General features: G+C 39.7%; 1 protein-coding gene across 25 annotated transcripts in view; it reads right to left on the bottom strand.

Annotated features, from left to right (window-relative positions):
* The window catches only part of ZNF536 (zinc finger protein 536), a 344,757-nt gene that overhangs the window by 200,205 nt on the left and 118,566 nt on the right, over positions 1–25,986 (bottom strand). Inside the window, exon 6 of one of the 25 annotated variants that reach the window (XR_010346601.1) lies at positions 988–1,040. The exons of the other annotated variants lie outside the window; for them this stretch is intronic. The gene's annotated coding sequence lies outside the window, so the exon portion shown is untranslated. Of the gene's footprint in view, positions 1–987; positions 1,041–25,986 lie in introns of those variants that run through there. 25 annotated transcript variants of the gene reach the window in all.

Here is a 25,986-nt window from a genome sequence, read left to right as displayed (position 1 = left end):
ATCACATATGTCAGAAGCCATGACAGGTAAGCTAAAAGTGCCGCTCTTTCCACAGTAGATTTTAAAACTAGATTTCATATTGGCATACAAGCTTTAATAACAAAAGAGTATTTTGTACTATTAGATGTTGGTCATTTTTTTGTCTGACAAAGAGCAATAAGAGGCTGCTGCAGGAGTTAGCACAGTTTTTGGTGAGGTTTTTTTTCCTCCAAATGATCAGAGAAAGTACCGTACTTTCAGGATGTGCCTTACTTGCTCTTAAAAGGGTAAAACAAAATATTCTCCTAGCTATTCTAAGCCTGCCATATAAGTATTATGCTGTTACAGATTTCAAAAGGTTAGCTTCAATGAACCTGACATCAGTATAACCCAAAATAACCCATTCAAGAGAAAAGTAAGAAATAATTGCTGTTTTCTCTTTTTTTTTCCTCAGCTATATTGCTATAATGATTTTGCATAACAGATTGAACAAAGTGCTGTTGTGACAGGTGGTAGAATTCAGCTAGTAAGCACAGAGACAGGGTTCAATTTAGTTTGTGAATCCTTTAATTGTTGTGCAGCTAATTAAAGAAGGTTCTTTACACTCGCAAGTGTTTACCGTTGCTAGTATGCATACATGAAAAATTAAATTGTGCCTTCAAGGGCTGAGAACTATAGAAAAATCATAGCTGATTCTGCAACATGCTTACCAGCTCAAAATAGCTGCTTTTCACAATTGGAATTTGTAAAACTTTTTGCTAAGCAAATATAGAGCTAATTAGAAGTGTTCGTTGGACCAATTAACATTTAAATAAATAAGCCATATTGCACATTTCACAGTCTTTATTTAATGATGCTTCTTAACTCTTTGGAAAGATTCCTTTAAGTACAAATAAGTTGTCATAAAAATGAAAGACAAAAATAACACCATAACAGTATATTCTATGCTTTTTTCTTTTTGCCTTGAAGTCTTCTCTAAAACTCTATACCTGTTACTGGGGAAGTGGGGGTACACAAATCTGGCTCCTTCTTTCATCTTGTCAAGTTACCTCTCCACCTTTCTGAATGCAAACAGAAAAACATATTTGATTACTATTTAAAGTGTTATGATAGCTCTGTTTGTTTTGCCCCATGGAACAGAATCTGTTTTAGACAAAATTTCTTACTTTTATCTCATAAAATGGCCATTCCAGCCCAAAAGAAGGGTGTTCTCAGAAGAGACTGCTCTTAGAGCAACAAAAACAGCAGTTTGAAAGTTGCATATGCAAACAACGCAGCGACAGAAAAATCCTAAATCTGTTTTCCAGGCCTGCTGTTTGCATTCCCACAGCAAAACCAGTGCTGCTCTTGTACCTAACCCCAGGGCTGCAATTGCCTCTCTCTTCGGGGTCAAGTGATATTTTGCTTTCAAAACAACTGTCTTTTAATTTAACAGTCCCTTTCAATCAATAGGACTCCTTCAGTCTGCGCTGAACATACATTTTCTTTCTCTCTTTCAACCTCCAAACCCCTACCTAGCAAAAGGTTACATTAAAAACTGAGGGAAGGCTTCTTTCTACTTTTTTCCAAGATGCATTGCACTACCTTGCAATCACACTAAGAGCTAATGTGGAAGGACTCATTGTTGACCTTGGCTTCCAGCACAGAAAACCAAATTAACAAGGACCAATTAACATTCAAATAAATAAGGAAGATTAACAAAAAATACTCTGCATACCAAGAGGGTAAAATAAACTAGAGAGGAAGAAGTACAGCATCTCCCTCAATCAGGAAGAGTGGAATTCTCCAGGAAGGACACCAGCCCATCAGAGCATGGATGCACAGGCTGCTCTCTCCAAGGCCTGACGAGCTCCAGAGGGGATGTGGCCGTGTGAGAAACAGGCAAAGCTCTAAAGTTGGAAAACCCTTGGGAAAATGTGCCAAGACCCCACAGTCCTGCATGATGCTCCTGTGAAAGGAAAGGTGCTTCCCACCTGTCTGGTCCCTGCTCTGCTCCTTTCTCCTGGGGCTGTTGGTGTTTGGGATGGCCTCTTCTGATGCTGGGCCAAGAGGAGCACGTGGCTTGGAGCTCACAGCTGGCCAGCAGCAGCCCAAGGCAGACACTTCTTGCATGGACTGTCAGTGTATGAGGCTTCTGATTCAAGTTTTAGTCAGAAAGGTGTGTTTAGTTTTGGTTTTTTTTAGAGTCACTAAATTCTGGTTTGAGTCAAAGAGAGGAAGTGGCCAAAGAGCAACCAACAACCCAAGAAGAAAGTATTTGGGCAGTCCATAGAGACTGAAAATTTTGTAGTTTCAAATGTACATTCCATTACACTCCACCTGAAGGCTCCTAAATTTTTGTGCTAATTAGGTAGTTGTTCTGAGTACTGAGTTGCAAAACACATGTATGAAGTTCTCAAAATTTCATGGTTCAGAGCAAACCTGTCTCTGCACAACTTTAATTTAATTTACTTCTTTAACCTTTCTTTGGGGGCAGTGGGGGGCACACAGGTAGCTGAAGCTGTAACCTGAAGCTACTTGTAGGGACTCCCTGTGCCATGGAGGATCAGAAATGGATCAGAAAATGCTAGACCAGGAAGGATGAAAGGTGGATGAACCCTCTATCTTCATCATCCTCTGCCTCTTGCTCTTCCTGCGGGTAAATCTACAAAAATTACTTTAAGCTGGCAAAATTTCTCCACCATTCTCAGATATCATTACCCCAACAGAACAATTAAATTCCCCACTAACTAATCATCTGCAAAGTCTGTCTCCTAAAAGGAAACTCCTCGTATGCAAAGGTTATGAATAATTCTCAGAAGGTTACAACATGATCTATCATTTTAAGTATTTGGATCTGGAGTACTGGTTCAGGCCTCTAACTGACAGCCACCTTTATGAATAGTTAAGAGTTCACAGAGATGATTATCATGTACTATTTAAATATGTATAAAGGACAAAGATAATAACAATACTTTGCACTTTAATAGAAGCTTCTGTCTGAAATTCTCAAAGGAGAGCCAAAGTCCTCACGAATGCACACTCACAGCCCCTCTGACCTGCACAGTTGGTCATTGCTATTATTCTCTGGAATCTGGTAGGCTGTTATTGTTAGATTTCTCAAAATGATAATGTCTGCCTTAATTTATAAAGCAGTTGAAGCTTTACTAAATGAGTAACTCAAAGTGAATCACCATTGTGGGGATGTTGATCACTGCCTTGTGCCGAGGCAGAAAACAGCATGGAACACCACAGGATGCTCTGCAGATCCTTGGCCCCCATTCTGGTCAAGGAGGAGAATCCTGCTTGCTCCCAGGCTGAAATGCCACTGACTGATCAGCACACTGTCCAACTGGGAGAAAAGCATCTCCTGCTACTCGTCAGGAAAAAGCCTTTCTGTAGCTTCAAAAATATTACTTTTTTCCCACCCAGTACTATATCAAAAAGAGCAAGAGAGGGCTCCACTTGAAAGCCAAAGTTCCTTGCATAAAGAACACTTTTCTGCAATTTGTTACAGATACAGGAGATTTTATATATAAAAAAATGTTTTAAGTAATCCATTTCTAAATGCCCTATGTTGATGAAGTCAGCCTCTCCTGTCTTCTGATCAAGAGGCTGAAAGGAAGTGACTCTCTCTACTATCCCATAAAATACAGAAGGAAGATTTAATCATCCTCAATTGTATCTTTCATAGAAAATATGAAAAGAGCTACTAAATAGAAACAGAAGTGTGAAAAATAGAAACCCCAAATATCAGTACCGATCCAATGCAAGGATAAATTCTGAAATGCTGCCAAAAAGTTGGTTGTGTTTGAAAACTGGACCTGGACAATTTGAATGTATGCAAAAGGCATTTGTATAGCACTGGATGCAAAGGTCCTCCTGACCTTAAGGGCATATTTACAGAAGAGTCAACTGATCCAGAATAATTCCACCAATGCATTAGGAAAACATGTCTTACTTCCAACATTACTAATATGTTTATTATACAACTTTGTTTCCTAAACAAGTACATTTCTTAACCAAGTATGAAAAAGGCAAAGGAAAAAAAGTCACATATGTCCCAAACTACCCAAGTTTTTCTGCATCCTTTTACGTACCAGTTTTCCTTCAACATTTTTGAAAAATTCTCACAAGTGGGAAAGAACAAATTACTTTCATATTTCTTAAAGAACTTGTAACAAATAGTTACAGAGAGAGAGAAATGGGGGAAATCTATTTCATTGTGATTGTTTTCACATACCTGAACTAAGTGGGAATGAGCTGGTACCATGAAATCCCTCTGCAACAGGCAACTTCTCTTGAAATAAAATGCGTTGAGGGAGAGAGCCGGATGAACTTTTTCCACTGAACACTTTGTCCTGTAAGACTCTCTGTATTCACTCCCCCTTTTCTTCTCTAAAAACTATCTCAACATAATTTCCTTACCAGCACTGTAGTCAGTCTCTACCTTTTGTGGTGTTTTACTCCTTTGTTTGGGTTTAATTTGGTTTGGAGTGGGTTTGTTTGTTTGTATTTAATTTTACATCAATTTGTTAAATCAGACTGATAAAGTTACTGAAATAACACCCCAAGCCTCTGGCTGCAGTACTGCTATCACAATGGAACTCTGATCTCACCCTGGCTCCTATAGCTAATAACAAGCAGCAAGAGACTGAGCTCCCTCAGCTCAAATATAACCACCCCAAGTCAAGTTGAATTCAGCACAGCTTTCACGGATTCAGAAGATCAGAAAATTGGTTTACCACAACTTACCATAGAGTAACATGTTAGCACAAGTTAACTGATTCACAGCAATTTTTAGTGTACATGCTCTTGGCAAATGTGATGTAAACTTAGTACAGCTTTCAGTATAAGCCACATTTCCCTGGTTTCATTAGGGCTCAACTAGCACACTCGTGTGCTGGGAGGCAGGAACCACCACAGAGCAGCTGGCAGAGGTAACCTGGCTGTGGGATCAGTGCTTACTGCTACATCCTGGGGTCTTTTGCCAGGGTTAGGAAAATCAGATATTTCAAACTGCAATTCGTTTAATTAAAACACCGGTGTTAAATTTTACATTGGAAGTTACCAGACTTTTCTGGAGGGACTACCTGTGGTGGAAGTTCCACCAAACATGCAACAGGCTGGCAAAAGTACATAGTAAAAGTCACAGAGCATCAAAGTCCATGATATGCAGAGATACCAAGACTTAAAACAGTGGGAGGTACAAATTCTAAAAATATACTTGATGGACCCAATACAAAATCAGCTTGGTGATAGACTTTGCAATAAACCTCATGAGTTTTGGTCCAAACTCACACTGAATTAGTGACAAAGTTTATATCCATATATGGATCTCAGAGTTCAACTTAATCCACAGAGATCTGAAGCTTATTGTTTCAAATGATGATCACATATACAGGAAAATATTTAATTTACCCATATCCTGCAGTTGTTAACACAGAACACAAAAATCAAGGTGGGCATTTACAGTTAAACCTTTTCTTCCTGAAAAGCTACTGCCAATTAATAAAAAAAACCAGAATTAAAGCCAAACTACATTGGCCTGTAACATATTACCTACAAAACATTTTAAAGAAAAAAATTCACCCACGTGTAATTTTACTATAAGCCACACACCATTTAGCTGCAGCAACACACTTTTCTAGAGTTTCTCTAACAGATTGGTGAGGGTTTCACCCTTCTTTTCCCTGCTCAAAAATATCTCTGTAGTACCACTGAGTAGCAATGGAGCAGGAAGGTGGAACACAGGGAGAACAGGGAGTCCTACCTTACACATTACTGACTGGCTATATCAGGTTTCATGAATGAAAATAAACATAAAAATTCAAATGGAAAATAGATCCCCAGGAGCTTCCAGTTCTTTATGCATTATTTCACTGACAGTGGAATGCTCTTCCACCAGTGGCACTGCCACCATCAACCCAAAGCACTTTGGGTTACATGAGCAATAGAACAGAGCTGAGGAAAGGATGCAGTGATACAGAGAAAAGACAGTAACTAAACAATAATAACAACTGGAATTATTCCTAATGGGTTTTTTTGTTTGTTTGTTTTCCCAGAGACTAACACCAGCATTGAAAAGTTTTTCCTCTATCTTGGATTTGCTGTGTGCAGCAAGGAAATATTTTGTTCAGACTGATGTGTCTGTGTTGTTGGTAAGGGACCAGGTAGAGTGTCTGTGCTCAGGAGGGGTCACACACAGAATCCTTTTCTCTGCACAGACAGTGCACTGGGCAAAGCATGAACCTACACATACAGGTGAAACTCTGCTCTGGCTCATTTTAGTTGGCAAAAATGTTTACAAACAAAATTTCTCCATCTTGCTATTTTTTAAAAAAATTATTAATTTCATGAAGCAACTACAATGATCCCTACAAAAAAAAAAAAAAACCAAAAGTAAGTACAGGCTTTTCCTCCAAAAGTTCCCAAAACAATTCCTATTTGTCATCTCATTTCAACATCATCAGGCCTTCTACTTATATGATCTTCCATGGAAATCAGTTGACTGCTGCTCTATATCCTGAATAAAATTTTCCTTCTTGAGGACCAAATATCTTTGGGATACCTGAGGGGCTCATTCACAGATCAAGAGGTATCAGTTCATTTTGAAGATCTCGTGTACAGGAGGGAATATAGTTTAATAAACATTTACAATTAAAACTTTTTGGTATAACCAAGCGGAATGCACACAATGGCCATGCTAATGTTGCTGCTAAATCCTCACTGTATATTCATTTTCCACTCCAAAACTTTGCTTGGAATTTATGAACTTGCCTAAACATAAGCACAGGCTGAAACACTTTATTAAATTTAGACTGGCAAACCTCAGCACTGCTTGTGGAAGATGTCACTAACCAGAAAGTTTGCAGGGTTTATTTTTCTATAATATCTAATCCTTCAAATTTCTATAAGGCAGAGCATCAGTGGTCATTAGTATGTTATAAAGCATTAATTGTAACAAGTTTCAGTAGATGAAGAGGGAATCAAAGTGAAATTTCAATCAGGAAACAGACAAGTTTGTTCAATAACCTTGAAATCTCAAGCAGATGCAAAGTCACTCTGCAGGTAGAGAACAACAGATGAGGAAAATGTAACTTGTAAACAAATAGTGTTACTATTGGCTGGAGCCATTTCTCTGCCAGACTACAATATGGTCTGGCACATTTCTGGTTTCATTATAGTATTTTTTTAAGACACAATCTATCTCACCCATTTGTAGCTGTTTCAGTTTCTCATCTATCTGAATCAGTCACCCATATTTAAAGAGAATGAAATCCTCTGAAGATCCCAATGCCTTTTCTGTAGAGATAGCCTAACTTTTAGTCAGTGTTCCCTTACCTTTTGCAGGAAAAATAGTGTTCTATAATCCAAACTATACCACATATTTTACCAAAGGGCAGCTGGCAGCTCCATGGCTTTGCCATGAGCACTGCTTTCAAAATCATGTTTTACCGGAATCAAGACTAAATTGTTACTTGCAAGGTTCATTTTCTAAGGACATTAATTAATGGCCTGCACATGGAAGAGAGTTAGGAAATATTGTGCATTTTGTGCATTATTTTGTTGGCAAGTACATCGTTCTAGTAATTAATGTTGACATATTTTTAAAATACATTAAGCAATATAGACAACATATACTCTGCCCAGATTTTTATTTTTTGGGGGGCAGGGAGGTGGAATATAGAGTCTCCCATGGCTGAGCACTCCTACTGCAATAGGGCCTTCCATTGCCCAGTAAGGTCCCAGTCTGTCTTGGAAAAAGGTAATTTTTACGTGCAGTTCTAGAATTTAAAGACATTTTTGAGACTCTAGCATCCTCACAGACTGCTAGAGCTGTAGAGATTTAAACTCAGCAACATTCTTAGTGAACCATTCCTTTAAGGACCCCCATTGAAAGACTCATTCCCTTCCTTATGGATTTCAGATAGAAAAACTCACTGCTGTGTTCAGACAGGTATCTGTCTTCGTTCTCTTCCTCCCTCATCCCCATACCTAACCAAACAGCAATCCAAGCATCTCTTTATCATTCTCAACAAGTTTAAGTACCTTAATTCTAAGGTTCTAGATATGTAGAAAATTAGTGCCCTTCATGACTCAAAGCTATGGCAATTTTTTTAGATGTTTATTGACCTGTTTATTACTATCTGTTTATTGAACTGTTTTCCACGAATCTGTCTAATCCCTTTCTGAGCCTGCTGATGCTGTCTGCCTCCATTAATTCCCTTGGCAGCAAGTTCCAGAAGTTCACTACTCAATGTGTCAGGAATTATTTCCTTTTATCTGTTTTAAACCAATCTCCTGTTACCTCTGCTGGGTGTTCTAGCTATGGGTTTGTGAGATTTGGTGAAAAAAGGGTGTGAGGGTTCTGGAAAGGGCTCTGATGGAATTTTGTCCTTGACGCTATAAACTTTTCCAAGTGAAAAATAAAAGTATCCAAATAGGGCCACAACATAACTTAGAAAGTCAGAGCGCAACACAGCAGCATGAGATTCACTGAGCACCCCCACTAGTGTAGATTTACTAACCCAGCCTACAGAATTCTATGATCTAGTCCTGATGAAAAGACAATCCACTTTACAGTTTCAAACTTTGTAACCAACCCTTGTATGCCGAACTTGGGAATGAGACCATTTGAGGATTGATAGCTTTGTCACAACTGAAAAGATTCATCTGTCACGACTGAGATTCATACAGTTACAGAAAAAAAAAATCCCAAACATTCTTACAATTCTGACTGAGAGGAAGAAAGAGTGGAAAATGTCAGAATGAAGCATTCACCACAGGTTTTTTTTTCAGAAATATCCATCCAAATTTTGGGTTGAAGTCTACATAGACCTTCCATCCAAAGCCAATTTAGCTGAGAGCCCAAGGAAAATACATCCCCATCTGGCACAGACTGTTGTTCCAAGCTGTGACCAGATGATTCCCTCCACCCTCACCCTCCAAAACCAGAATGACTATTAAAAAATAACCATTCTCTTAGGTTAAAAAAAATAAAAAAATCTCCCGACCATGGTTGAAGCCAAATGGCCCTTCAGGCTACTACTGAAGAATCAATTACATTAGCTGTAAGCCTAAGAGAGTCCTGGGGACAATCAGTCAGAGCCATAATAGCTGTGAGGGAATTGTTAAGCAAATTGAGGGATTCTTTAGGTAATTGGGATTGGACAACCAGGTCATACTTAATTTGAAGCATCCATTCCATACAAGTGCTTCAGAGGTATAGTAGGAACTAAAGACAGAAAAGTCTAATTGTGCTGCTACTAACCCAGTGCTTTTAAAGGGACACCCCACCCCATCCATCCACCCCTGTACCCCCACTCTTGTGCAGAATGTTTAATGGGATTGAGCTCACTCTCAGCAGAGGAAAATTCAGGCAGCTCCTGCAGGGTCAAACTGGGGAGCTGAGAGCTCCACAGCCTTCTGGGACAACCTGCAGTGCTTATTCACAGCTTGAGCCAGGGACAGGAAATGCTCAGGTACCAAAACTGAGAAGGAAAGAAATGGACAACCCACTGCTTTCTTTAAGACAGTCTAAGTCTTTTTGTGGTTAACCATGCATTCAGCATACTAAATGTATACTTAACTAGAAAATCTGGTCTTCCAAAGAAACTCTGCAAAAATCCACAACTACTGCTTCAAGCTCTTCAAAATTTACAGGCAAGAAAATCCTCAGTTCTGGGAGATCACTCTGAGGGGGCTGTGAGGAGATCTCAGATCAAATTGGATTTTTTATCCAGTTAAACAGGGAACTATTCCAACAGCAAAAAGCTCTCAATTTCCTTTGTTCACTGAAACAAGTTTCAGGGGAAAAAAAAGGTAAGCCCAAAATCGATCTTCATTTCCAGTTTGCTTTTGGAGAAACCTGTTGCAAGCAGCTACTGCTAGCATTTTTTGGCTTCTCCAGAGAGAAGCAAGCCATTTGGGTTGATACAATAGGGATTGAAGTCCCAAGAGATGCTAATTCTTTGTTGGATTGCCCTGAAATTTCACAAGGTGAACAAAATGAGCCAGCAAACATGGCCCTAAGAGTGCCAGCACCAAAGCTGACAAATCTATCTTGTTGTCTCCCTTTCCTCTGATTCTTTTCTGGAACTAATTTGAGGAAAAGCCCTATTTCTGGGTCTTCTGGCAAAGAATACCTCAGATAATTGCCCAGAATGGAAGATTCTGCTAGTGCCACATTTTTTTGGCAAGGCAAGAGAAAAACTGGGAAAAGAGGGATAAAGAACAGAACCTGGATGGCTGAAGGGTGCCAAAGCAAGAGTTTTGCGCCAGTTGCCATTCTGCTCGAAATCTGCAGTGAGGAGCCCAGCTCCCTGCTCCCAGCAAGCTGGCCATGGCTTAGAAGAGTTGGCCAGAGCAGCTCTGGCAGCACAGCTGATGACAGAGAAAACTTGGAGTAGCAGACGGGCCAATAGCCCATTGGTAGAGGTCAGGAATATCTGATCACGCACACTTCTGCCATTACAGAGCTCTCATGGAGTACAAATCCATCCATTTCATGCTCCTGTTTTGGAGGATGCTCTAACTGCTTATCAAATCAGTGAGCACTTTCCTAGCCTTGACAGAACAAGAGCCAACAACAGGAACCGGTTGCAATTCTACCTCTAATGTTTAGAGTAGTGACATGATCTATTCAGCCAGGCTATGTCCTTCTGAAGTTATCCAGCAGTATGCCAGCAGTCACCCAGCAACAACAGCTTCTAAATAAAGAAACCATGTCAAACAAACAAACAAACAAACAAACAAAAAGTAAAATCCCTGATCTGGAACATACTGCCCTAACTGAAGGGAATCTTTCCACTCCACACACTACACTAACACCAATTTAGGTGAGCAAGCAGGCAAACTGTCTCCCACAAGACTACTCACACAGGCTGTGGTATAGCAGCTCAATTGCCTGGACAACATCAGGAGCCAAAGTCTGGGGAGCACTTGAAGAGCACAGCAAATAACCCATCTACAAAAATAATCATCATCAAAAACAGTCATCCACAAAATTTTTGCCAATCAGTACTTTGAAAAATGAGCCATCACTTTTTGTGAAGCTAACGGATGGGAATTCAGTCTGTGTCACCGCTATGGAAAAAAAAAGTCCATTGCTTTAGACTACAGGGAATGCTGAGCACACAGAATTTGAATTCAGAGAACTTGGTGTAGAAATGGTCATGGTTAGATAGTGTCATTCTTTTGACCAGAGAGCTGCAAAGAAATCTATTTCATGTGTAAGAAGAATGCTTAGATTAAAAGTCATTCCAGCAGAATCTCTAAGAGACTTCACCTGATGCAATCTGGGTGAAACTTCGAGGGCAATGAAGATCCTCAAATGAGCACCCACAGGTAGAACAAAACATTTACAAGATGAGTGATAATAATCTAGCTTCTTCCAAGCTCCAGGTCAGCAAAGGAAGCAACATGATAATGTTCAAAGATACTTTTGGTAGCAGAAACACAATGCTCTATATCTGCTCTCTACTGCCCATCTCCACAGTCATTACTCATGCTATGAAAAGAAAAAAACAGGTGTATGAGGCAGCTGTGCTTGACAGAGGCTGCTTGCAAAAAAATAAGGGAAGGCTGCAGACCATCAAGATTATAAACATCCTCTATCTCAACACTGTATTTATTTGGCCAGTAGTGCTAAAAAAGGTGTCAGCCTCTTTTGCTAGAAAGTATGTGCAGTGGAACACTTCATATCGTGCAATCTTTGTACGGGCAAATGAGTTAATGGCAGAATTCTAGACGCTTTGTTTGGGACAGCAGTACTGTTTGAAGTTCTGACTTAACAGGCACTGTGCTTTTCAATCTCGTGTTTCATAAATGCTGCTCTACCTTAGAACAGGGTATATTCAAAAACCTGGAACACCACCTGAGAGAAACCCCTCAGCCACAAGGTGGGTCCTTTTTGGCAGAAAAACAGAGTATGGACAACAGCAGTGCCAGTTTCAACCACATCTGATAAGAGCAGGATGCACATGGTGTTAATTGGTCTAGACATTGGGAGATTCCAACTGCTTCCATCCGGCTACATTTCTGACACCAGCAGTCTACCACAATACCCCACTGTACTTAGGGTCAGAGTCCAGTTGCCTTCCATGTGTGGACACAGTGGGCATGGAGAAAAGGGAGATTTGCTTTGACACCCAAGAATAACTGCATCACCTTGGGAGACTGCATTTCAAGTTTTGCTTCCGATTATAATTATAATTACTTGGTGATGATCACCTCCCCCTTTAGCTTAATTTAAAATCCTTCTGAGTTGGAGAGATGAATGACTGGAATTATCTGGGAAGAGCTGGAGGGATGGGGGAAGGACACTAACTTTTGCTCTTTCAATTCTTGTCATTGGCAAAAACCTAAAAAAATATTGCCAATTAATTTTCCTCACAGTGGTAAGCTTTGTAATTGTAACCTGTTATAACCACCATGTTGCTTGGTCCATGCTAATTACTGACTGTTGTGACCAAAATATGATTCTAAAACTTTCAGTACAGAAGGGGAGGAGAAACACCATAGTGTTTGAACAGGCAGTGCATCACTGTTCTTCCTATACAGTGTTCTTACAGGGCATAACTGCTAAATTATATTGGGGCCACTCATCACATATATTCAGTTGGGCTTACAGCTATCTACCCAGTGAGAAGAAGGAATCAAAAAAGTTGAAGGAAAGTAAATTCCATTTGGAAGAGAACATCACTGGAGAGAAGTCAAGAAATCATAAGGATCTCACATTCCCTTGCTGGTTCTCTCATGTAGATTTTCCTCTTTATTTCCACAAACACAATATGATTACTTTTAAGAACTAGCATGAGTTAGAAACCAAAAGTGGAAAGCCACACACACACACTTGGGCAGAGATGAGGTCAGGATTTGGCAGTACCCTGCTCACACTGAACAAAGACCTTCTCAGGCATTCCAGGGAATGCTGGGGCTTCCACATTGCCTTCCACCACTGAGGCACCCCAAATAATCCAGAATCACAGAGGTAAAATGTCTTCTGATTTAATGCATTCAATGGATGCACTGAAATTCCACAGCCCAAAATACATTGGCACAATGATACTGACATTCCATCTCATGATACTTCATTACTGATATATCTCTAATGAAAAATATGGTGAAATCTCTCTGGTAGCATCTGCACCCCAGTTCAGTCATGCCAGACAGAAAGAATGTCTGGCTTGAAGTCCTCCTTCATCACTTTCCTTTATCCCATTTTGCCAGCTTTCAAGAAGGTGGCTGTCTTTGCCTTCCTCTGAATGAGAGAGATTATTCAAGAACAGGAAATAAAACCAAGTGGAAAGAGAGGAGCAGCTGCTAGAACCAAACTGATGATGACAGTGCACCCATCAAAGAGAACTAAGAGATTCCTATTACCTGCCATCTAGCCTCTGCCTCGGGTGTTCAGTGTGTGTTAAGTGCAGAAGCTTAATTTGTTCTTGCACATGCTAGACCACTATTGCAGATGAATCTCCAAGTGCAATCAGCTAGTTGATCTACCAAAAACATGCTAGGCCATAAAACCAGTACAGTGAATGTAATCTAAAAAGATATGTTAGGTTCTTTTTTCCACCCTTAGTCTTAAAACAGTCTTTATGCATATGAGAAATCCAATGGTATTTACAAGAATAATGGTTTGCAGCATTGGGCAATAAAAGCTGAGATTCTCTTTGCAAACAGATAAATATTTGCACACTGGTACTGTGTGACCATCTACCCAAATATTATCTGTGTGCAGGAGGAATAAAGCACATTTTGCCAGTTGCTTTATTTTGCCAGTTGCCAGAACAATAATATCTGTTTCCTTTACTTCCTATCTAAGCCCTACTATTGCATAACAGAACCCACAGTCTGTACAGATATTGAGGATAAATAAGTGATGCATGGAAACTTAATATTACTAAATACTTATAGAGCACTTATATATTCAGAGTATTGTACAAACATTAGCAAATCACTCCTCATAGCAACTTGCAGGACACCTAAGAATTATTTTCCAAATTGGGGCCAAAGCTTTTGCTCATGTCTTACCTACTCTTTATTTTACACTGCCAAACCAAAACTAAAAGTAGAAATGTATATCATGTTCCCTGGAATGCCAGCACCCACTACCTCAAAAAGGACTCAGTTACAAGAATTGTTATAGAGGTTGAAAGTCCAAAACATAGGAGCTGCAAGGATGTATATTAATAAGAGAACCAGTTGAGAGGATTTTATAATATTTTTAACATACAAATATAAATAAATACTTGTAGTGTTTGAGAATTCAAAGAAAAGTCTGACATTAATAACTACAACCAGTGGAGTTCACTACACAGTGACAATATGCTGGACATGCTAGTTGTGCTTATGTAGCCTGTAGGAGGTTTAAAGGCTCCAACTGCAATACTGGTAAGGCTGCACTCCCATCCTCCAAAACACAGCACCAGAATCAGACTAACCCCATTAACACAGGAACAGGCTGCACTGACACACAGCCAGCATGGGGGCATCCCTGCTCACGGGTGACACCTGAACTCTGGGCTGGACAGACAGAGGATGCAGCCAAGCCTAGAAAGGGTGCAGTTCTTAGCACGAAACTCTGATGGAGACAGAACAAGGAGCTGGCTGCTGAGGCTGAAAGCAGGAGGGCAGCTAACACTGGAGTGAGCTGCTCCCAGGCTCCTTGTGGCCCTGAAGAGGGTGGTGAGTACAGAGCAGCTGGCAGGGTTTATCCGCTCAACTTTCTCCGACCCTGAGAAACAGCCTGGCAGCCTTCTAGCTCTCCCTGCTCTCAGATGTACCTTTTCCTTCTTTTATGATCAACAGTCCCATGAGAGACTTCAGAGAAAATGTTGGCCTCGAGTACTCAAAATACTCAAGAGTTAAGTCTGGCATTTTTAGAATACCTGCGGGTAGTCTGGCAAATCAAGTATCCCACATTCACCCATCTCTAATGATGATTATTATGCACCAACAGCTGTCTACAGTTCAATGGATGAGGATCTAATTGATCTCATTACCTCGCCCCATATAAAGTGAAGAGCATTCCTGCTTCTTTGGGTTTGGGGATCCTAGGCTGGCTGAGGACTCTGTGCTGAAGACCTGGAAACAGACTGTTTGGTAGTGCTGCTCGTTTGTTTTCAGCTGGTCAAAATCCACAGAAACAAACATCTTGTAATATACTGTATAATATATTACAATGTGGCTTTTGTCTTACCAGTTTAATACTGAATAACTCTGATAGCATTCATATGAATATTAATTTTGTAATAAAAAGCAAGACTGGTGTATTAGTTATGCGTTCTTTTGTTACTCTTAGTCTTTAATTATTATTATTAATGCTATTATGTCCAATTTCCCCTCACCTCGGTCACCCTCGCAGTCCCTGCTGCTGTGCCCTGTCTCAGGCAGCGAGCTCCTTCTGGAGCCAACAACAATGTCACCCAATTAACCCTCTGGCAGGGTACACTGTGGCTTATAAACGGTGCTGCTTCCTCTGCTACAAGTCTCTGAGTGTCATTTCCCACAGCCAGGCACCCAAATCTCTTCCTTGGCCTTGGGTTGCCTGCCCAGCACGCCTGGCCCCGTGCAGGGTTTGCCATGTGGCAGGATCAGCCAAAATATTTCTGCTGGGGAGCTCGTGTGATAGGAATCTGTGCTTCAGATTTTAAAAGTTGCATTTCTGGAAAACAAAATTTTAAAAAAGCAAAGCCATTTGCAGAAACAAAAGGCCTGAGTCCACCTCTTTTGGGTGGGTGTAAATCCTCTGTCTTTAATAAAGTTATGTCTGATTTATAACTGTGTGAGAGGAGATTCTGGCCCGTAATATAATATAAAATGCTCAGCTTTCTGCAATTTGCTTATTCATAAAGATTACTCCACTGACACTGTGGAAAAGATGCAATGAAAAATACCTAGTGCTCTGCAGCTTTGCAACTGCCAACTCTCTTGTTTTTAAAAGAATACCACTGTTCATTTGCTAGTCTACAGCAGATATATTTTTAACATAAAACCACTATATTTAATTGGTTATGGATCTCAGTTCTTTTAGCACTACTGGAAATCACACAAAAACACATTAGTACAGAGCAATTAGTGCAATGGCAGTAAACAACTAAGGCACTATTAAGCTGTGGGTGATTAAATAGTATTACTTCTTTATTTTTATGATATTAGACTAAGAGAAGATTTTTAAACATATATTCCCGTTAATATTAATAAATTATATGAAGAGCAGGTGTCTTTAACTTTAAGACTATTTTTGTCAGGGCACTTCTCAGTTTATAAGAAAGATTTTCTTTTAATGGGAGATTTGTCTCTTTATATGGTGTGTCACGCTATTTCTTATCCCACTACACTGGGACATTTATACAGTAATATTATTTAATGAGGGTTATGAAATCACACACTGTTCCTTCAGAAAATAATACCCGTATCTCTACCACCAAGGAACAAAGAGCTACCAAACTCCCAAAATAATATGCAATTATTTATATCCGTGAGAAGAACAACCCGGGTACTATTTGACAAATTTACTACAAGGGGCTGTAACAAACAGTGTGATAAGTTAGCCCGAGTGGCAGTGACCTTCAGGCAACATAAAAGACTAGAATCTGACCCAAGGACAGAACCCTTGTGGTATACCTTTTTAATCTGCCTAGCCCTCACAATGTCTCTGGACTCTGTACTTGTTTATAGATCATCCTCATGGTCTGGCACATCTTTTCCTCGGCATCTGATTAAGTTAACAATGTGCTGCTATTTGCATGCAGATTTGCCAGGCCTTTCTCTACAGCTGCTCCCAAAGACTTGGTCTTTCTCTGTAATGTGATAGCACAGCAGTCAGTAAATGCAATCTTTGTCAAACCCAGGTGTGCTCTTGATTTGGTTCTCATTCGTTCCAAGCAATTTTTCTTTCTGTAGCATTTATAAGGCTCTATTATAGTATAGCCACATCTGGAGCTAAAATTCTTCTATTAATTATATACTTTTACCACTATAAAGACAAATTCAGACACAGCTACTAACATTTTTGTTGTTCTTCTTATTCTCTTTTTGAAAGCCTGTATTTTATTTCTGTAGAAATTTAATTTTTAAAGCAGCATTCCTGAATTTTTATTTCCATAAAAAGAGTATTACAAGCATGAAATCTAAATATCTAGTATCCCTAGTCTCACACTATCCAGAGCAATATAAACTATTAAACCTAATTTTTTTAAAACCTTTCCATACTTATCATGCATATGATACTTTAATAATGTATCTGTCTCAATAAAAGAGTTACAATCTACTTGGGAAAGAAAGAAAGTGGTTAAACAAAAACCAAAAAAAACTTACTCAGTTCCCTAGTGGATGCTGGTTCACATCACAGAATCACCAAACAATTTGTTCCCTCCACAGTCAAAAAGCAGAACCAAATTTGATCAGCATGGTGACTTAAATGCTGTATTTTCTTTGTGCAATGAGGGTAATTTTTCAAGATCAGGTTTGAAGTAGATTAGTGCAGAAATATGAGCTAAGCCTTCACTCTTATCATCTGAGTATGGATAAAGGATGCATTCACCTAAGAGCACCGAAAGTTATTTTCTAAGAAAAATTTTTCCTACCTCTTTTTTTCCATGTGTGCATACAGAGATCATCACAACAAAGTAATAAATAGAGACTAGCAAACAGGTTTGACAAGGGAATCTTCACTATGAAAATATACATTTAAAATGAAATGCTGAAATCTTATTTGTTAATTTTAAATCCTATTTATGAGCCAAAAGGGAGGCTTCTTTGCTAGGTAAATATCTGTGTGTTAAAAGAGGTCAGAATTTTTTTTTAATTACAGGAGCACTAAAAAGAAATACCAATCCCCACAACTGAGGGATGATTTCCATGTCACCAAATCAGGTGGTCTTCTCCAGCCCTTCGCCAAGTAAGTTTAACATGGACATGGTGAGCTGTGATCTTGACTTTAGTATTATTTATTTTAAAAGGAAGTATAAATGGAAAACTTTTTCTTCCCTAATCATCTTTCTTCTGGTTTGCTTTCACTGATTTTTTTTGCATATTTGTATCAAAACTAAAAGAAATGCAAGTGTTCCATGTCTGTACAGCTGAATTCACTGAAGCATCAATGATTTCTGGACTATTTTTCTTTAATAGAATTACAAATAAAAATATCAAACTAGTTTTACCCATTAAAAATAAAATACAGCTGTAATGTTCTTCATGGTGGACTTTTTAAACTATTCTACTGAGGAAAAAGCTTTTATTTATTTATAGCAGATTTTATCTTCCCAAATCACTTATTTCAGATGATTAGTTTGGCCATATATACACCCAGTCTTTGCACAGACATGCAGACACACTCACACGGATTCACACACAACATATACCCCTGCAGGAGGGTAAAAGAATCAGCAGACAGACAGAAGCTGTGTAACCAGATTACATCACAGGTTACGATGGAAATAAATAAAAGAAAATCTCTCTTGCTTCCATAGCGTGGCATTTTAGTGGTGCTGGTTTGACTTTTGGCCCACACACATATGCCAATGGCAAGGCTAACTCTAGGGACTAACAAAAAAGAATGTGTGTTCACAGCTGTACAGTACACCAATACAGATTACATGTTTTCAGTGTTGCGGCCACAACAGAATGCTAATTAACATACTGGAGTGATGAGAACGGCTGTAAGGGCCTTATTGTTCCATTATTTCATGCAGCCCAGCTGCCTTTGTTTATGTCACTTATCCTCTCGTGCCACAGGTTTTTACTCCAAAAATACTATCCCAATACAACGTTAATATTTAAAAAACAAAGAGGTGGCAGATTGTCATTTTTGTGTCAGTCTCAAACTGCAGAACTGTTAAGCTGTTCTGGTTCGGTATTTAGAAATAATTTAACAGCCATATTCAGACACTGCCTGCATTCTAACATAATGGCTGAATACTTGAACCAAGCAAATGCATAACTATCCTGACATCACTTATGAGATTTAGATTGGTCAGTTAATGGAAGTCTTTACCAGAATCAATACCATAACAGCTTCTTGAAATGAACGTGATTTTTTACACAGAGTGCTGTGAACAATAAGTACAGAAATATCCTACCTTTGTATACAGCACAAAGGAACTGGGATTTGAAATTAAGAAGCAATTACAGTTTTTTGCAAAGTAATGTTACAGTTGATTATTAGAAATAAACACATACAAAATAAGCACTTTTTAATAAATAGCTGGAGAATATTAAAATTCCTTAATCCTATTATTCCTTTTTTCCCCCTACTTTTTTAACAGCCATTTTATCTGCTGGCTTGGTTATCATGTTGCTGTTAAGGATTAATATTGATGATTGTTGCCAACAATGGTTAAATACTGCAGAAAACCACTTTTTATGAGAGAGATGTAGCCATATCTAACTGTAAGTAATATTAGTTGTGCCTGCTGCTTTGACTTCTTTGATTGATTAATGAAAAAAAGCAATGTTAAATGCCATTAATATTCTTAGTTGTATTACAGTAGTGCCTGAATATCTTGGCTGATATTGGCCAGGTTCAGATCCAGGACAGCCAAGAAGACAACAACTCCCTAGTACAAAGGAAAAGAAGAATTCCTGCCCACAGAAGCTCCCTGATCCCAAAAGCATTTATGTTTCTCAACAGAGAAATCAAACAACTTAGCTCCCTTGACTTCTGTGAGATCACACAACAGGCTGAGTTTACTTAGGAGTTCAAATAAACTATCAAGGATATATTTGGTCAGTAGCAACAAGTGTGATAATTTGAAAAAGTGAAATAAGGAGGGGGAAAAAAGAAAAAAAAAAAAACAACCAGAAAACCCCAGGACATTGCTAGTAGGAAGTTCAATGTACTGCTACCTGGTTACAACTCAAAAGTTTCTTCCCCTCATTTACTTGGTATAAAGAAATAGGAAACATTAATGATAAAGAGTTTTCCAAACAATTTACTCCATCAGTTGACTGTAATTGCTGTCAGAGCATGAGCTTGGCTAGAACCCGATGTGTTAATGCTGCATTTCTTTCTCAAATTAAAAGGGAAAAAAAAATTTAGTTCCAGTTTCACAAGTTTAGCTTTCCCAACAAAAGGTGAGAGAGCTAACAACATACCTGTCACCTCATATTTACCCAGTGATAAGAAACATAAGAAAGGGTAAGTCTTCCCCAAAAGTGCCACCTCCCTAATCAAAGACATACTGCTGTTAATCACACCAAAATCCTGAAAACACCCAATCGAGTGAACGAGCCCTAGTTCCTTTTAATGACTTTAACTGGTAATCTCAGATAAACGTGCAACTGCTTGAAGTGTCTGTCTTATGCAAGGCAGTAATGAGGGGATTTAAAGTTTTCTCCAGCCTCCGCAGCTCACGCTGGTGAACACGCCACAGGTGTGGTGCAATCTAACACAGAGCAGTTTCTCAGCTATGACCATTCCCCTACTGTGGACAGAACATAGATTTTTTTTAACTGGATCCAGGAGCTAGCTAAATTACCCAGCTGCTCTGTGTTTAAGCCCCCAGCTAGTTTATATACCAATAACAATAAACTTTCTCTAACAGCAACCCAGTCTATTACAGTGCTTCTTGCTCAAGCTAAAAGTGGGCCACTGTTACTTCAGCTATGCTCATGGATGACACCATGGGATTTGTCCCTTCCTAAAACTGTAAAAACTTTATCAAAAGATACAAGTGCATGCTCAATTAATGGAGTTTTGTTTTCCAATAGGATGATTACAGTAGAGACACACATTATCTTAAGTCTATCAGTTGGGAACACATTGGAAGGTTGGCTTTTCATTTATGCTTTTTTACAACACAACACCTAGTTGCAGTCACAAAAAGAAGTACTGACAATGGCTTCTTAAAAAGTTTAGTGTGATACAGTCACAGGTAGTGAAAACTTCTCTCCAGATTATCCACTCATGCATTTATTTTTAAAAACAGCATTCAATTCTGACATCAATTAAATAAAATTGTTTACAGTATGCAATAGGTGTGTTGTGGAAACTGTGATGGTCTGTTCTAAGAATGAGAAGTGTTATACAGAGATGTAATAGGTTTTATCAGACCAACCAATATGGTAGAGTGGAAAAAAACAAACAAACAAACAAACAAACAAACAAGGACAAGATATTGGGACCAGAAAAAGGACTTGTTTCCTCTAAAATGTAGCAATTGTTTCCCTGTAGAGATATCTGTTGATTTACTGACATGACACATCTCTATAAACTTTGTCTTTCTGATAACACATTATAAAAATAACCATTAAATTAACACCACAAAAATAAAATTTAAAAACCCCAAAACAATAACATTGACAAAACACTAGGGTTTGCATTGTGATTTCCTTGAAGTTAGGAAGAAATTCTGCCATGACTTAACTGTTCCCATTGCTTCATAACTTTCAGTGAACTACTTCTTTCAATCTTAGTTTATGAAATTCTACTGAAATTAACTTCTTGTGGCTAAGGCTGATACAAATAACAGCAACAAGGCACTAAAACACTAATAAACTGATTACAAGGTCACATAAATGGATATGTATATAGCTGCTGGGCATAATGCATAAATAACTTCAGGTGCAAGCCATAAAATACAGCAGTGAGTATGTAAGCACAGGCAACCACAAAAAAACCTCAGCTGCCAGGTTTTGAAAATGCATATCCTCTCTGCATTTAATCAGGCAATTAACTTAAAAGTATCCCCATCCTAATTGTGGATTTTAAATCAATTTTAGACACAAATTTACCAAAACCTAAGATTTTTTAACAGGGACTCCAACATTGTAAGAAAACCGTGCCAGATTACATAGGAGCTGCAAGGCTCTCCTTCATTATTTATCTAGATCATCTTATCTCTACAAACACAGCCATTTTCAAAACAACCCTCAAAAGAGGTGCTCTTGTTTTCACAGTCACTCCCAGACCATCCTCAGTTGGAAACAGACTTAGCATGAAAGTGCTCACTTGCAGACAAACCAGTCCAGGCACTATATAGCTGTCACAAGGCTGACAGCTTGTTGTATGGAGATGATTGTACCTTCCCCACAGAAAGTCCCATGGGAAGAGCTGGAAACAAAAGAAATCCTGATGGGATCCATCCAACTGAGCAGGGCAGCAGTTGCCTTCTGCTGAGAGCACTAACCTGGCAGCACTCTCCAGCCCAGCCCTTTGAACCCTGCCCTGCATCCAAAACATCACTGAAAGACCTGCACACCTTGCTCAAGCCCATTCCCCCTGCTCTGTGTCAGCACACAGCTGAGAGCTGCTCTGGGATGAGCTGGTGACTTCAGCTGCACGTGTGGTCACGGAGCAGGAATCCTGCTGGGACGTGGCAGGATTTGCAGAGGGGAGCCCCTCTGTAAAGCTGCAGCACAAGGGCCTCTCCTCACCAGCACAATTCCTGCTGCTCCACAAGGGAAGCAGGCAGCACGGCAAGGACATCTGCACAGGGGCTTTGTGCCTCCACACCAACTCTAATCCAATTACAGCCATGCCTTCATGGGTCCTTAAGAGGCTCCAAGAAAATGATGGCTAAAGACTTGAGCTGCATTCCTTTTTCCTGGTCTTTGTGGACCAGAGGTGATGATTTGCAGCTTCCCGTAGCTCCCAACCCTCTCATCCCTACCTGCCAGCCTCTACTCCTTCCCCTCACACTGCTCCATCATCAATCAGTTCTTCAAATGCTTGCCAGGGATCTGCTTTGTTCTGCATCCAATTCCAACTGGCTGTACATAATAAGAATTTCACTCCTGTGCCTGTGCTTTCCACCTGGGAAATAGAACCTTTAATGCCATTAGCCTTCTATATTGTCCTCTGACCATATGGAAAAGGTTCCACAGTAGTCCAGAAAAAGGAAGCCTGCTACAGAAACTGGGCCCTTGATCTGCAAGAAGAAGCTTTCATACATCAGAATTCCCCTTCTCTGGGAGAAAAAAAAAAGTGTCTCTGTTATTTGTGCAAAGGCAGGATTTCCAGGCCTAAAAATTATGTCATACAGAGAATAAGGCAATCTCTTGGTCTTAGAAAATCCCAGGGTCAAGGTAATCTTGGGCCTGGATTCTGAGGAAGCATTATTCTGGCAGAGTTCACCACCTCCTGCATGACTCTTGGTAAACACATGCTTTCCACACTGAAGCACAGGGAATGTAATGTTTTCATATTTTTTTATATGTTTTGCTTAAGTTTCTTGGGGTCTGGTTGTTTCTTTTTTCTTTTAGAGTTTTACTTAAATTAGGGGGTTGAAAGAACCTAAAATTCTGCAGAAGTCCAGTGATTTTGGCATAAGCTCAGGAAATATTGCTTTGCTGAACTACGACTACTGTGGTTCAGCCACTGATGTCCAAAGCCACATTCCCTGTAGCCAACTAAGCTCTTTCCAGTGCTCACAGCACACCCAAAGCATGCACTAGTATTCAAATAACGTAGACCATGTTATGCCTTATTATATCACAGACTCTGTGCTTCGTGGCATGACCTTGTTGCTTCAGAGGAATATTTTTAAAGAAAACGCTGCTTCAGCTGGGGTGGATTTGTGAACTGCCAGTGTTATGGCACTACCACACCACTGTCACTTAATGTATAGGAAGTTATACCTTCAAACACTTAGACATAGATGAGTGCTCAAAATCCCTTGTTTGAAGAACAACAAAATAATAAGAAATAATAATTATAGCAATAACTGCTTAGTATTTGTATGATAAAAGTGCTGAAAAGACATTAACTAATTAGTGCTCACAACACCCATGTGAGGCAGAAAAGTATCATTATCCACATGCTACAGATGGAAAACTGACAATGTGGAGTTACCTGCCTTTCCAAGACATGCATGAGGGGATAATCACCTAATGCAAATTCATCAAAACCCTGTGGGGAAAGCACCAGTAGAATGGTCAGACAGGTTCAGTTTCCTCCCTGTGAGCTCTGATGCAGTGAGAGAGAGAGCAGCACGGAGAGGTGTGGGACAGACACACGTACCCTGCATCTAATCTAGAAGCTGTGCAGAGAGGAGACAGAGACAGCTGCACAGATCATTAAAGGCAGCCTGATTACTTGAGCTTGACACCTCTTTTTTTCTCTAGAATGTCACTCACAGTGATGGGGCAGTCGAGTTAGGCTGGGAACCCAAGTGGGTTTTGCAGGAGGAAGATCCCCTGGACTGAACCCCACTGAATATACAGCTTTTGCAGCACCACCTTTGACCACGTAGTTAAGAATCAAATTCAACACCTGGGGTTTGCTATCCTTTCCATGCATCTCTTTCAGGAGCCAGGTAGGCTGGTTTCTTGCACATGGTACATTCTGACAATAGCTCACTTAGCGGTTTGTTTTCTTTTTTCTGTAAGGCTGTTAGCTCAGCTCTGTATAACCAAGAGGTTTGGGTGACTTGCATAAAGCCTGGATAAAACTACTGCTACCAATCACAGTCAGAGGCTGATCAAAGCCAACATTCATTAACTCTGAACACAAAATTGTCTGAATCCATCAGTAAATGCAATGGTGCCTAATTAGAGAAGGCATCGCCTGTTTCAAAAGCCATGCTATCTAGCTGGACCATTGAGCAGTACAGAAAAGTAAAGAGTAGCAAAATCTCATATGAAGGAATTAAAAAAAGCACAGTGATTTCACTCTTTATGCATGGCACAAGTTATTATCTCAAACAGTGACATCAATAATAGGGGCCTTTATTTAGATAGTGCTGAGCTACAGCAATTCCCATTCACTTTAGGTGGAATTGAGGGTGCTCAGCAGGACTGAAAAAAACAGTGACCAGATAAACATTGTAGTGTGTGGTCCAGGAAGCTGGAGAGTGCCTGGAGAAAAAGGAAGAACCATAATTAAATACAAACCTAATGGAACACGGACAGCCAGGATCCTGTGTTCTACCCAGTAGCACTTTTACCAGAGTGAAATGGAGCAATAATAATCTAAGCTCTGTTCCATCTAGTTCTCCTTCCTCATAAATAGCCTAGGAAAAATAACAGTGAAGCTATCAATCCCAGGAAAGAAAGTGCATTGAGAGAAACCTAAACAAAAGTTTTATTTCAAATCAGAAATGAAGAGATATTCAGAACCATTTCTCACATACATTCATTCATACAAACTTTTTTTGATATATACTGCTTCTGCCCTTTTGCAGACCTCTGACTACTCCAGCAAACTAGATGTTCCACTAGCAGGAACATCTAGGAAAAACAAGGGATCTTGAATGACTTGTGAAAGTCCCCTGACTGAATATCAGAGTGTAACATGGTAATTGCTAATGGCCTGGCTGGCTGGGCTCCTGCTAAAGCCCACCCAGCAGCAGGCACAGCACTTGCTGGAAATGGTTAAGTGGGCTCATGTGTGGGCCCAGAGCAGGTGGTGCATTATCCCAGCAGGGTCAGGACACTGCAGCTCTCTGGCACAATTCCCCTCCTCCTGGAGTCACCAGGAGGACTGAACTGAGCTCCACAGGGCCAGGACCTCACCCCAGAGTGCAGCCTGGGGCAGCAAACCCAGAGGCACCCAGAGCTGGGGAGAAGGCATGAACTGACTGTTATTTTATTGGGTTTGTTGCAAATAAAGCAAAGCCCCAAGGAGGGGCTGAGTTTTTAGTCTATTTAGTATAGTTTCCTTTTAGAGACTATTAGGACAGGCATCTGCTCCCAGTTACAGCTCCCAGCCAGTGAGGGAACATGAACAGCAGCACCTGACTTCTGCAACTAATCAGATGGTGAATATTTACAACACACTGTTTACAATGCAAACAATCAGCAGCCCAAGCACTGCTCCATGAAGAACACTGCAAATAATTTTGAGCAACAAAGCAACATGAGAAAATGCCTATCTGTTCTCAGACAATTTGTGAATAAAATAAATTACTCCCAAACCTCACATAATTTCAGGTCTTTCAGGAACTTTGCCACCAAAGTCAATGACAGTTTTGCCATCAACTTTTACAGAACAAAGCACCCAATATTTAACAGGAAAATATGCTATTTTTTTAATTAATGGAAGTACTACAACCCATCCCAGCAGCAGCCTGACATCAA

Source organism: Passer domesticus, chromosome 12 (assembly GCF_036417665.1).
Source record: "Passer domesticus isolate bPasDom1 chromosome 12, bPasDom1.hap1, whole genome shotgun sequence".
Classification (NCBI taxonomy): Eukaryota; Metazoa; Chordata; class Aves; order Passeriformes; family Passeridae; genus Passer; species Passer domesticus.
Note: the sequence above shows the minus strand (reverse complement) of the source record. Positions and strands in the feature narration are given on the sequence as shown.